This window comes from Psammomys obesus, unplaced genomic scaffold, assembly GCF_907164565.1.
Source record: "Psammomys obesus unplaced genomic scaffold, mPsaObe1.curated_primary_1811, whole genome shotgun sequence".
NCBI classification, from domain to species: Eukaryota; Metazoa; Chordata; class Mammalia; order Rodentia; family Muridae; genus Psammomys; species Psammomys obesus.
Window position 1 is genome coordinate 8,265,379 of NW_026585580.1, and position 12,775 is coordinate 8,278,153.

The following is a 12,775-nucleotide window of genomic DNA, read 5'->3' on the forward strand; positions in this document are numbered from 1 at the left end:
TGATGACATATTAAATATGTAACATCCAGGATTCTTTTGCAGTAGCTTCCCAAATATACAAGCTAGGGTCAGATAGAAGGGGAGAAGGACCTCCCCTATCAGTGGACTTAGAAAGGGGCAGGGAGAAGATGAGGGAGGAGGGTGGGGTTGGGAGGGAACGAGAGAGGAGACTATGGCTGGGATACAAAGTAAATAACCTGTGATTAATATAAAAAATAAAGATTACTAAAAAAATAAATTCTCAATTTTTCTCTGAATGGAATATATTAAGACCTTATATTTGTAGCTGTTGACATTGTACTGCTGATGAGAACTAGAGTAACAGCAATGAAGGGAGAGGAAAGTTGGGATCTAGAATATATCATTATGGTAAAGCCAATAGAGATATCTTTCTTTTTTATTAAATTTTTACTTTTTATATTAATTACAGTTTATTTACTTTGTATCCCAGCTGTAGCCCCCTCCCTCATTTCCTCCCAATCCCACCCTCCATCTCTCATCTCCTCCCTTCCTCATCTCCTGGAGGTCCTCCTCCCCTTCCATCTTACCTTAGCTTGTCAGTTCTCTTAAGGACTGGCTGCAAGGTATAGAGATATCTTTCCAATAATTACAGCTATTAGAAAACTAAAAAGATCAAGGACAAGTGAATAGAGATCAAGCTATCTACTCCAATTTCCCATATGAAAACCCCCACCAGCATCATCATTGTTGACCTTAGAGCCTGTGCTGTCGGTGTTCTGTTCAGGAAGTTGTCTCCTGTGCCAATGAGTTCAAGGTGCTTCCCTACTTTTTCTTCTAAGAGGTTTAGTGTATCTGGTTTTATGTTGAGGTCTTTAATCCACTTAGACTTTAGTTTTGTGCAGGTTGATAAACATACTAAAATCTGTACATCTAAAGAAGCTAAGCAAGGAGGAGGACCCTGGGTAAGATGTTCAATCCTCACGCAGAAAGACAAAGGGGATGGACATCAGAAGAGTGAGAAAACAAGCAATAGAACAGGAGACTACCACAGAGGTACTCTGAAAGACTCTGCCCAGCAAGATATACAAGGAGATGCTGAGACTCACAGTCAAACCTTGGGCAGAGCGCAGAGAATCTTATGAAAGAATGACAAGATAGAAAGATCTGAAAGGGACAGAAACTCCACAAGGAGAGCAACAGATCAAAATTTCTAGGCACAGGAGTCTTTTCTGAGACTGATACTCGAACCATGGACCATACTGGAGATAACCTAGAACCCCTGCTCAGAAGTAACCCATAGCAGCTCAGTCTCCAAGTGCATTCCCTAGTAATGGGAACAGGAACTGTCTCTGGCATGAACTGATTGGCCTGTACTTTGATCACTTCCCCCTGATGGGGAAGCAGCTCACAGGGCCTCAGAGGAAAACAATGCAGCCAGTCTTGGTGAGACCTGACAGACTGAGGTCAGATGGAAGGGGAGGAGGATCTCCCCCATTAGTGGACTTGGGGAGGAGCATTGGAAAAGATGAGGGAGGGAGGGAGAGAGGGAGAGCAGGACTGGGAAAGGATGAGGTCCTGGGAGAGGATGAGGAAGGGGGCTACAGTGGGGATACAAAATAAATAAACTATAATTTATAAAAATATAAATAAATTTTTAGAACGTGAAAAAAAGATATCTTACCTTATTTCTCCATCAGAGAAGGAAACAGTCTTTTTTTTTTATTTCAAACTGAGAAACAAACAGAAATATTACCAGCCTTTTTACATATTTTAGCATTAAGAGCTATTTCTATACATAGCAGAAACTAGAAATGTCATTATAATTCAAATTCATAAATAGGAAAAATATTTATTTGGCCGAGAAGAAAATAAAGAGCATCTCGAACCACAGCTACTTGAGAGTTGAGTTTTTCAGGGTCTGATGCATAAGAACACTAAGCCCCTTTCAGTATCTGCTAATTGAACTTTGCTAAAAACATGTTTCAGAGAGAAAAGCAGTATATGATTCCCTCTGGATTTCATTTCACAATCTTATCACAGAAAATACTCTCAAAATATGAATTGGCTTTCATATTAAATTTGTATGAACTAATAATGGGAGAGGAATGCAACAAAGGACCAAAGCACACCCTTGGGGTTTTGTTTCACCGTGGAAAAAAATAAAAAGAATTAAGGACACAGAAGCAGTGCTGCTTTGCGAGTCATTTCTTGGTAGCTAGACTTTTCCTGAATCTCGGTATCGAAAGATAAAAAAGATTGCCGTTTCCTTAAAAGAACATTTGTTCAAATAACCAAGTACCCATCAACCTGTCAGCTCAGTGTTAAGTTGTGAATGAACTAAGCTACTGGAAGTCCAACCACAACACCTTTTGTAATTTAAAAGCAATTATTGGTCTGCATATCTGACCAATAACCACCCCTGACTCAAACAAATGCCACAGATGCCCTCGACTTAATTCCCTACACAAAGCAACCTTTCACTAGCTAATAACTATCAGATATTAACAACACTCTATCAGCCTATGGCCTAATTAGGATGATGACCACATATCCTTGAAATGGTAGCAACCCCATACTTTCTGTACTTCAAGCACACTATATTAAGTAAGAAATTATGCTGTCAGTCTCAGACAGAAATAAGGTGAAGCAAAATAAACTACAATGCAAACAATAAATAGATGTGACGGACTTACTGCTTTACACCTTCAGATTACCTGTCTGCTTTTAGTTGATATTCATTCCGCATGAGCTATGACAGCCCTTCCAATTAAGAACACCTCTATTGCATCGCTCTTGCAATTAGTTTCTGGATCCCTCTAACATATCTACAGAATCTGTCCATTCTTTATTATATTATCATGAAAAGTCTGAGTGAAACAAATAACGTTATGAGGAAGTAACTGTGTATATATATATATTTAATTTAAACCATGTATACAACCACACAAAAGCTGAAAGAAGAAAACAGTTATACGATGGAATGTCTTTTACTAAGCACTTGAGGAATTTCTTTGTTTCTGTTAATGTTGACATGATTTCAATGTGATAGGAACCACATTAAAAATAACAATTTAGCATGCTACAGAACAGGAAGAACAGACACTTCCTGTTTATACATATTAAATCATGTGGAGTGAACTTCATTTTGAAGAGCTTAGTTTTCTATGGTTTTGCCATGAAGCAGGAGTAGAAGGTAATGAAAACAAACAAATAAAAATTATGATTAGTCAAAATAAATCCATCTCAGATTGTAAAACAGGAGGTAACTGGTTAGTAGGTATCATCATGCATCACCTTTCTTTAGCCACATTTTTCTTTCCTTATCACAGAAAGTGAAATGTGTCACTTGAAACCCAAAGCAAGTAGAATTTAATTGGCTCTATACCAAACCTTTGTGCCTGGTGCTCTCTTTGGCAGGCACATTCATTCTCTTGAGATTCTAGGCATTTCAGTAGCATCATGGAGATCAGGTTTTCTAGTTTCTGTGTATGGTCTGAGGTTCTGTTTTAAGAGAGGGCATTCCCACTCACTGAGAAAAATGACCATTCCACCTTTAATGGCTGTTGAGTGTTTCATACCTTGTCAGAAGTGGGACGTGGATATGAAAATGTGTAAGGGGCGTGTGGTGGATCTAAAATTAACCAAACAGATGATGGTGAGTAGAGGAAGAGGCTGAGCTTGTAGGCTGTTGCTCTGGAGACATATTACTAGGAATCCCATTTGGTCACACCATGAAAGACACTGTGTGGGGACTAGAACATGATGTGCAAGAGAGGGATTTTTTTTCCCACTCTCTGCCTTGCTCTCTAGCATGTGCTACATGTTCTATACGCTCCCAACCTCATTATAATGTAAACTCCCCTTCAGGTAACACTCTCACCTTTTACTTCTCTCCACCATAGGATGAGTAGATGATTTCTTTTAGCTCTAACATCTGGACATGTACACCCCTCCCCAAATTCCAAACCTCCATAACCAAATGCTTGACCTGAATACAATACAACACTTACTTTGATACAACTTGCAATGTTCTTCTGTTTAGACTACTCTCAAAAGAAGTAAAAATCACCTTTGTAACATTCCTCCCATTTCTATAAACTTGCTCCAACTCCAGCCACTCAGTGAGTACATGTATTAAAATATTCCTCAGCAGGGTATGAAGCTGTGGTTAGCCTAAGACACTCAAACGGACATGAGCAGCAAGAGATTACAGTTACTATTCAACAATTCAAAATTCTAAAGCATATTACCATATCCTAGTTCAAGTATCAAAATAATTGTGAATAAAAAAATAAGAAATTTTAATCTCTATAAGCATCCTTTTTTGACACTTAGGTATCTTAGATTCATTTGCATCCATAAATGTTCTATTATTTGTTTCTGTAGGGTTTTTTTTTTTTTTTTTACTTTTCTCTGTTTTATTAAAAAATATTTCGGGGGGCGGAGCCAAGATGGCGACTAGCACACACAGTTTCGGAGCTGTGGAATTGCTAACCATCTGAGTTAGTGCATGGAAGGACCTCTAACCCAGGAAAATAACAGTGAGGCTTCCTAAACAACAGGGAACATCGCAGGAGGTGAAAACTTTGGTCTCGGGTCACCTGGAGACTTGTTTGGGGAAGGTGAGAAACGACCCTTTGATCTCTGATCTCACGGCACTCCCCTCCCCCAGACTGCCTTCCTCCTCAGCACAGCAGAATCATCTCTCTCTGCGCAGATGTAACTGCCTGGGATCTGCAGTGGCTGTGGCAGAGCTCCAAGCCCTTTAGTGGCAGGTGCCAGCAGTGCCCGTCTCGGAGTCCCAGATCAGCGTGGTGTCTGCACCATTCTCCCAGGGCCCAAGTCTGCTAGACGCCATACTAGCTCCACAGGATCGCGATCACTGACAGTACGGCCCGCCCAATCCCACAGTGACAGAAAATACGCTGTATACTCACCAAAACCAGACAGAAATGCCACACTAGCTAGGCACACCAGGCGCTGGGAGAGCACAGTGAAGAGACCCCAGGACTTCCCAGAAAACATCTGGACCAGCAACCCAGTCTCCAGTTACAACGGGACTTTCTAACCTGGCGACAGAGCAGCACTGAGCTGGTGGGACACATCAGCCCTCCAGTTTAAGACTAACCAGGGCCAAACCAGAAAACAGAAAGTCTGTTTACCCCGATTCCTACTGACGTGACCACCTTGAAATCTCCAGCTGCAGCAAGACCTCATAACCTGGCAGTGACAGCAGCACAGAGCTGGAGAAGCACATCAAAGAAGCAGGGCCAAACCAGAGAGCAGAGAGCCCAGATACCCTGATCTCTGCCAAGTGACCTGCCTGTAAGTGAGTGCACCCTTGAGAATCTGGAAATCCCCAGATCCTGGGTCCTTCTAAAACAGAAGCCAGGCATAGAACCCCCTCCCACCCATATACCCACTTTGGGAAACAGAGGGGCACTTGGAACATTGAAGCTCCTGCTCTGTGGGTCTAATTGAGGAGTTAAGGCAGTTAATGCCAGAAATTGTGCTGCGATCATCACTAGTGCCTATGACATATACAGTGCAGAGCCCCTCCCACACACTCAAGGGTTCAACATTAGCCATCACTCTGTCCCTTGAGATACACGTCCACGCTCACCTACACACACACACACACACACACACACACACACACACACACACACTTGCATTTGCCCCGTCTGCGCCTGCATACTTTTCTCCCACAGGTACAGCTAGTCCTCAGCACACGCTAAGGACACGGTACCTCTCTCAGCTTGCTGAAGAACTCTCCAGACGCCAGAGAGAGACAGTACCAGTCTGATTTGCAGAATCCAAAAACAAACAGGGAAGGTTTCAGATAAGCCAATGGCCAGGGGTAGGTGAAAGAACACTTCCAACATAAATCAGGACATCATGACTACACCAGGAAACCCCAAAATCGATGGATACTCCAATTCATCAGAAGCACAGGAAAATGACCTTAAAGCCATGCTTACCCAATTATTTGAGGCTCATAAGGAGGAAATGAACAAATCTTTCAAAGAGTTGGCCAGTCAATTGGAGGTAAAGAAAGAAGAAATAGACAAAAGCCTTAAAGAAACACAGGCAAACAGAGACAAACAAATAGAGGCACAAGTAGAGATAAAATTAGCGGCATATAAAAAGGAAATGAACAAAGAAATAGAGTCCATCGTAGAGAGACAGGAATCCAAATTCAAACAGATGAAAGAAGTTGTGCAAGGCATGAAAACAGAAATAGAATCAATAAAGAAAACACAAAATGAGAAAACTCTTGAGCTGGAGAACTTGGAGAAAAGATCAGGAACCACAAAAGTAAGCATCACCAACAGAATACAAGAGATGGAAGAGAGAATCTCTGGAGCTGAAGACACACTTGCAGAAATTGATACTTCTCTCAAAGAAAAAGTCAAATCAGAAAAGTTCCAATCACAAAATATCCAAGAAATCAAGGATGCTATGAAAAGACAAAATCTAAGAATAATAGGAATTGATGAAAAAGAAGACTCCAGGCTCCAAGGTCCAGAAAATATTTTCAAGAAAATCATAGAAGAAAATTTTCCAAACTTAAAGAAAGAGATGTCCATAAATATACAAGAGGCCTACAGAACACCAAATAGACTAGACCAGAAAAGAAACACATCACGTCACATCATAGTCAAAACACTAAATCTACAGAACAAAGAAAAGATATTAAAAGCAGCCAGGGAAAAAGGCCAAGTAACATATGAAGGTAGACCTATCAGAATCACACCAGACTTCTCATCAGAAACTATGAAAGCCAGAAGGGCCTGGGCAAGTATCATGGAGACTCTAAGAGATCACAAATGTCAACCCAGACCACTATACCCTGCAAAGCTTTCAATCAACATAGGTGGAGAAAACAAAATATTCCATGACAAAACTAAATTTACGCAATATCTATACAGCAAACCAACCCTACAGAAGATACTAGAAGGAAAACTCCAATCCAACGAAAACGAATTCACCCAAGAAAACAGGGCATACAGATAATATCCCAACAAAAATGAAAGGAAAACAAGCAATGAAACAGGGTAAGATCACCGACTCCATTACAAAAGGAACTAACATGCATTGGTCACTACTATCTATCAATATCAATGGACTCAACTCACCAATAAAAAGACACAGGCTAACAGAATGGTTGTGGAAACAGGACCCAACATTCTGTTGCATCCAAGAAACACACCTATGCAACAAAGATAAACACCACCTCAGAGTAAAGGGCTGGAAAAATGTTTTTCAAGCAAAAGGTTCCAGAAAACAAGCTGGAGTAGCCATCCTAATATCTAATAAAATAGACTTCCATCCAAAGTTAATCAAAAAAGATAAGGAGGGCCACTATGTTCTCATCAAAGGAAAAATCCACCAAGAGGACATCACAATCTTGAATATCTATGCCCCAAATACAAGAGCACCTACATTCATAAATGAAACGTTATTAAAGCTTAAATCATACATTGATCCTAATACCTTAATAGTGGGAGACTTCAACACCCCACTCTCATCAAGGGACAGATCAACCAGACAGATATCAAATAGGGAAATAAAAGCACTCACAGAATCCCTAAATCAAATGGACCTAATAGACGTCTACAGATCTTTTCACCCAAACTCAAAAGAGTACACCTTCTTTTCAGCAACACGTGGAACCTTCTCCAAAATAGACCATATAGTGGGTCACAAAGCAAGCCTCAACATATACAAAAGGATTGAAATAATCCCTTGTATACTATCCGACCACCATGAACTAAAGCTGGACATCAACAACAAAAGAAACAACAACAACAACAACAAAAAAACGACAAGCACATGGAAACTGAACAAATTACTACTCAGTGACAGCTGGGTCAAGGATGAAATAAAGAAATTAAAGACTTCCTAGAATTCAATGAAAATGAAGGCACAACATACCCAAATTTATGGGACACATTGAAAGCAGTGCTCAGAGGAAAATTTATAGCACTAAGTGCCTACAAGAAGAAATCTATAACATCACATACAAACAACTTAATGGCCCAACTGAAAACCCTAGAAAAAAAAAGAAGCAGATATACCCAAGAGCAGATAGCTGGAAATAATCAAACTCAGGGCTAAAATCAATCAATTAGAAACAAATAAAACTATCCAAAGAATCAATGAAACAAAAAGCTGGTTCTTTGAGAAAATCAACAAGATAGACAAACCCCTAACCAAACTAACTAAAAAGCAGAGAGAAACTATCCAAATCAGCAAAATCAGAAATGAAAATGGGGACATAACTACAGATACTGTGGAAATCCAAACAATTATTAGGTCATACTACAAAAACCTATATGGCACAAAATTTGAAAATCTAAATGAAATGGATAATTTTCTTGACAGATTCCACCTACCAAAATTAAGCCAAGATCAGGTAGAAAGACTGAATAGCCCTATATCTCCCAAGGAAATTGAAGCGTCATTAACAGTCTCCCCTCCAAAAAAAGCCCTGGACCAGATGGCTTCAGCGCAGAAGTCTACAAGACCTTCAAGGAAGTGCTAACACCAATTCTCCTCAAACTCTTCCACAAAATAGAAACAGAAGGTACACTACCAAACTCATTCTATGAAGCCACAGTCACCTTGATACCTAAACCACACAAAGATCCAACAAAAAAAGAGAACTTCAGACCAATCTCTCTTATGAACATTGATGCAAAAATACTCAATAAAATACTTGCAAACCGAATCCAAGAACACATCAAAGATATCATCCACCATGACCAAGTAGGCTTCATCCCAGGAATGCAAGGGTGGTTCAATATACGGAAATCCATCAATGTAATTAACCACATAAACAAAATGAAGGAGAAAAACCACATGATCATCTCCTTAGATGCTGAAAAAGCATTTGACAAAGTCCAACACCCATTTATGTTTAAAGTCTTGGAGAGATCAGGGATACAAGGCACATGCATAAAGATAGTAAAGACAATATACAGCAAGCCTATAGCCAACATCAAACTCAATGGAGAGAAACTTAAAGCAATCCCACTGAAATCAGGGACAAGACAAGGCTGCCCACTCTCTCCATATCTCTTCAACCTAGTACTTGAAGTCCTAGCCAGAGCAATAAGACAACTAAAGGAGATCAAGGGGATACAAATCAGAAAGGAAGAGGTCAAAGTGTCACTATTCGCAGATGATATGATAGTATATATGAGCGACCCCAAAAATTCAACCAGAGAACTTCTTCAGCTGATAAACACCTTCAGCAAAGTGGCAGGATACAAAATCAACTCCAAAAAATCAGAAGCCCTCCTGTACACCAAAGACAAAATGGCTGAGAAAGAAATTAGGGAAACAACACCCTTCACAATAGCCACTAATAACATAAAGTACCTTGGTGTGACTCTAACCAAGGAAGTGAAAGACCTGTTTGAGAAAAACTTCAAATCTCTGAAGAAAGAAATCGAAGAAGATCTCAGAAGATGGAAAGATCTCCTGTGCTCATGGATTGGTAGGATTAGCATTGTGAAAATTGCCATCCTGCCAAAAGCAATCTACAGATTCAATGCAATACCCATCAAAATACCAACTCAATTCTTTACAGACCTTGAAAAAAAGATTCTCAGCTTCATATGGAGAAACAAAAAACCCAGAATCTCCAAAACGATCTTGTACAACAACAGATAATGTGGACGTACCTCCATCCCCGATATCAAGCTGTACTACAGGGCAACAGTAATAAAAACTGCATGGTATTGGCATAAAAACAGAAAGGAGGATCAATGGAACCACATAGAAGACCCAGAAATAAACCCACACACCTATGAATATTCGGTATTTGACAAAGAAGCCAAATCCATTCAATGGAAAAAAGACAGTATGTTCAACAAATGGTGCTGGTCCAACTGGATGTCTACATGCAGAAAAATGAAAATAGATCCATATTTATCACCCTGCACAAAACTAAAGTCCAAGTGGATCAAGGACCTAAACATAAAACCAGATACTCTAAATCAGTTGGAAAAAAAAGTGGGGAACAGCCTAGAACTCATTGGCACAGGAGACAACTTCCTGAACAGAACACCAACAGCACAGGCTCTAAGAGCAACAATCAATAAATGGGACCTCATGAAACTGAAAAGCTTCTGTAAAGCAAAAGACACTGTCATCAAAACAAAACGACTGCCTACAGATTGGGAAAGAATCTTCACTAACCCTTTATCTGACAGAGGGTTAATATCCAGTATATATAAAGAACTAAAGAAGCAGAAAAGCAACAAACCAAGTAATCCCATTAAAAAATGGGGAATGGAGCTAAACAGAGAATTCTCGAAAGAGGAACATTAAATGGCAGAGAAACACTTAAAGAAATGCTCAACCTCATTAGCCATTAGGGAAATGCAAATCAAAACAACCCTGAGATTTCACCTTACACCCATCAGAATGGCCAAGATGAAAAACTCAAATGACAACACATGCTGGAGAGGTTGTGGAGAAAGGGGAACCCTCCTCCATTGCTGGTGGGAATGTAAACTGGTACAACCACTCTGGAAGTCAATCTGGCGCTTTCTCAGACAATTAGGAGTAGTGCTACCTCAAGACCCAGCTATACCACTCCTAGGTATATACCCAAAATTTGCTCAAGTACACAACAAGGACATTTGTTCAACCATGTTTGTAGCAGCTTTATTTGTAATAGCCAGAACTTGGAAACAACCCAGATGTCCATCAACAGAGGAATGGACGCAGAAATTGTGGTATTTTTACACAATGGAATACTACTCAGCAATCAAAAAGGAGGAAATCATGAAATTTGCAGGCAAATGGTGGGATCTAGAAAAGATCATCCTGAGTGAAATATCCCAGAAGGAGAAAGACAAACACGATATATACTCACTTATATAGACCTACAAGATATGATAAACGTAATGAAATCTACACACTTAAAGAAGATAATCAAGTAAGTTGACATGGGTGAAGATGGTCAATCCTCATTTAGAAAGACAAATGGGATGTGCATTGAATGTATGACAGGAGTCTACCGCAAAAGGCATCTGAAAGTCTCTACCTAGCAGTGTTTCAAAGCAGACACTAAGACTCATAACCAAACCATGGCGGAGTGCAGGAAATCATATGAAAGAAGGGGAGTTAGTATGATATGGAAAGGATAGGAGCTCTACAAATACCAAATATATCCGGGCACAGGGCCTTTTCTGAGACTGACACTCAACCAAGGACCATCTATGGATATAACATAGAACTTCTGCTGGGATGTGGCCCGTGGTAGCTCAGTAAACAAGTAGTTTTCCAAAGCAAGGGGAACAAGGACTATTTCTAACAGGATCTCAAGGGGAGGCTCTTTGTCCTCACTCCCCCCCCAGGGAAGGATCAGTCAGTCCTGTTAGGCCACAGAGGAGGACTTTGCAGCCAGCCTTGAAGCTACCTGATAAAACAGGGTCAAATGAAAGGAGAGGAGGTCCTCGCCTATCAGTGGACTTGGAAAGGGGCAGGGAGGAGACCAGGGAGGTAGTTGGGGAAGGGGAGGGAATGAGGGAGCAGGATACAGCTGGGACACAGAGTTAACAAATGTAACTAAAAATAAAAATAAATAATAAATAATAAATAAATAAATAAATATTTCTAGGAGGAAATAATGTAATTATAATTTCAAAAAATTAAAAACACTTAAATGTACAGGGTTTTGTGTGTGTTTTTTCTGTTTGGTTTTGGTTTGGGAGAGTATAGCCAGTAAGCACCAAGGGGTACGTATGGCCTTGAACAGTAACTGTGTAACTCTTTCACTGTGGTAAATGAAATAGCTTCTTTGTCTTTGTACTCAAGTTTTTACATGAATACAATAAGAATAGTCTTAATAATTTCCTGTGGTTATAAATCACAGTTTTTGTGCCTGATTTTGTGTTGTCATTCTCATCTTACATAATTAGAAACTGATAAATGAAACCATACTCTGAATCTGATAACCCAATAATTGGTATGTAAATGAACTGGATTTTAAAGTGACTAATTCCTTAAATTTATGAATACTTATTATAAATAGTGTTTTGTGAGATTTTTCAATGTTCTTTGCTAATTAGATTTTATTAGACTAATCCTGTGATTTTTATTAGCAAATATTTTGCTATAGATCCTTCAGACCATTTTGGGTAATAACACTCAAAGACACAGAATTTTTTTTTTTTGGATTTATGACATCATAAACAATGAATTTTTTTTTAATTTTGAAAAGAAAACTGAAGGTTCAAATGAAATTTCTCACGAGTTATTTCTTTAAACTTAAATCATTACAAATCATGGAAAAGATAGTTCAAAGTCAAGCTCTCTTTTCAGCAAGTCTTTCTGCAAGTGAGTACTAATGAAGATGATTAACCCACACCTTGACCATGTGTTCTTAAAGGCCTGTGCTTGCACAGCAATGCTGCTATTTTGCAAATCCTTTCCTAAATAATGCTGAAAATTTGAAAAAGTCGAACCTTCAAAGGCTTGGAATAACCTGGTTTTTGTACCTCTTCCCTGAATCTTCAGGCTATAAATCAGCAGCAACAAAGCATAATCCATTACTGTTCCTGTAGCCATGTGTCCGATGGTAGACTATAATGGACATAGACTGGAGAAAACCCAAATCCGTTCAACCATGAAAATTATATAGCTCAATTCAACAGGTACCACCTAATTCTTTGAACTAAGATTGATTTTTTTTAGCACAAAGTACAAATATCTAAAGCAATTACTTACTCTGACTTATAACTGTAAGCACATGGGTCTCTTGGTAAGAAGTTGAAAACAATAAAAAACTGGCCTC

General features: G+C 39.4%; 1 pseudogene; it reads right to left on the reverse strand.

The window, feature by feature from the left end:
• Positions 1–12,549, reverse strand: part of LOC129677236 (rab GDP dissociation inhibitor beta-like) — a 111,116-nt pseudogene extending 98,567 nt beyond the window's left edge.
• Between the last annotated feature and the right edge of the window lie 226 nt (positions 12,550–12,775).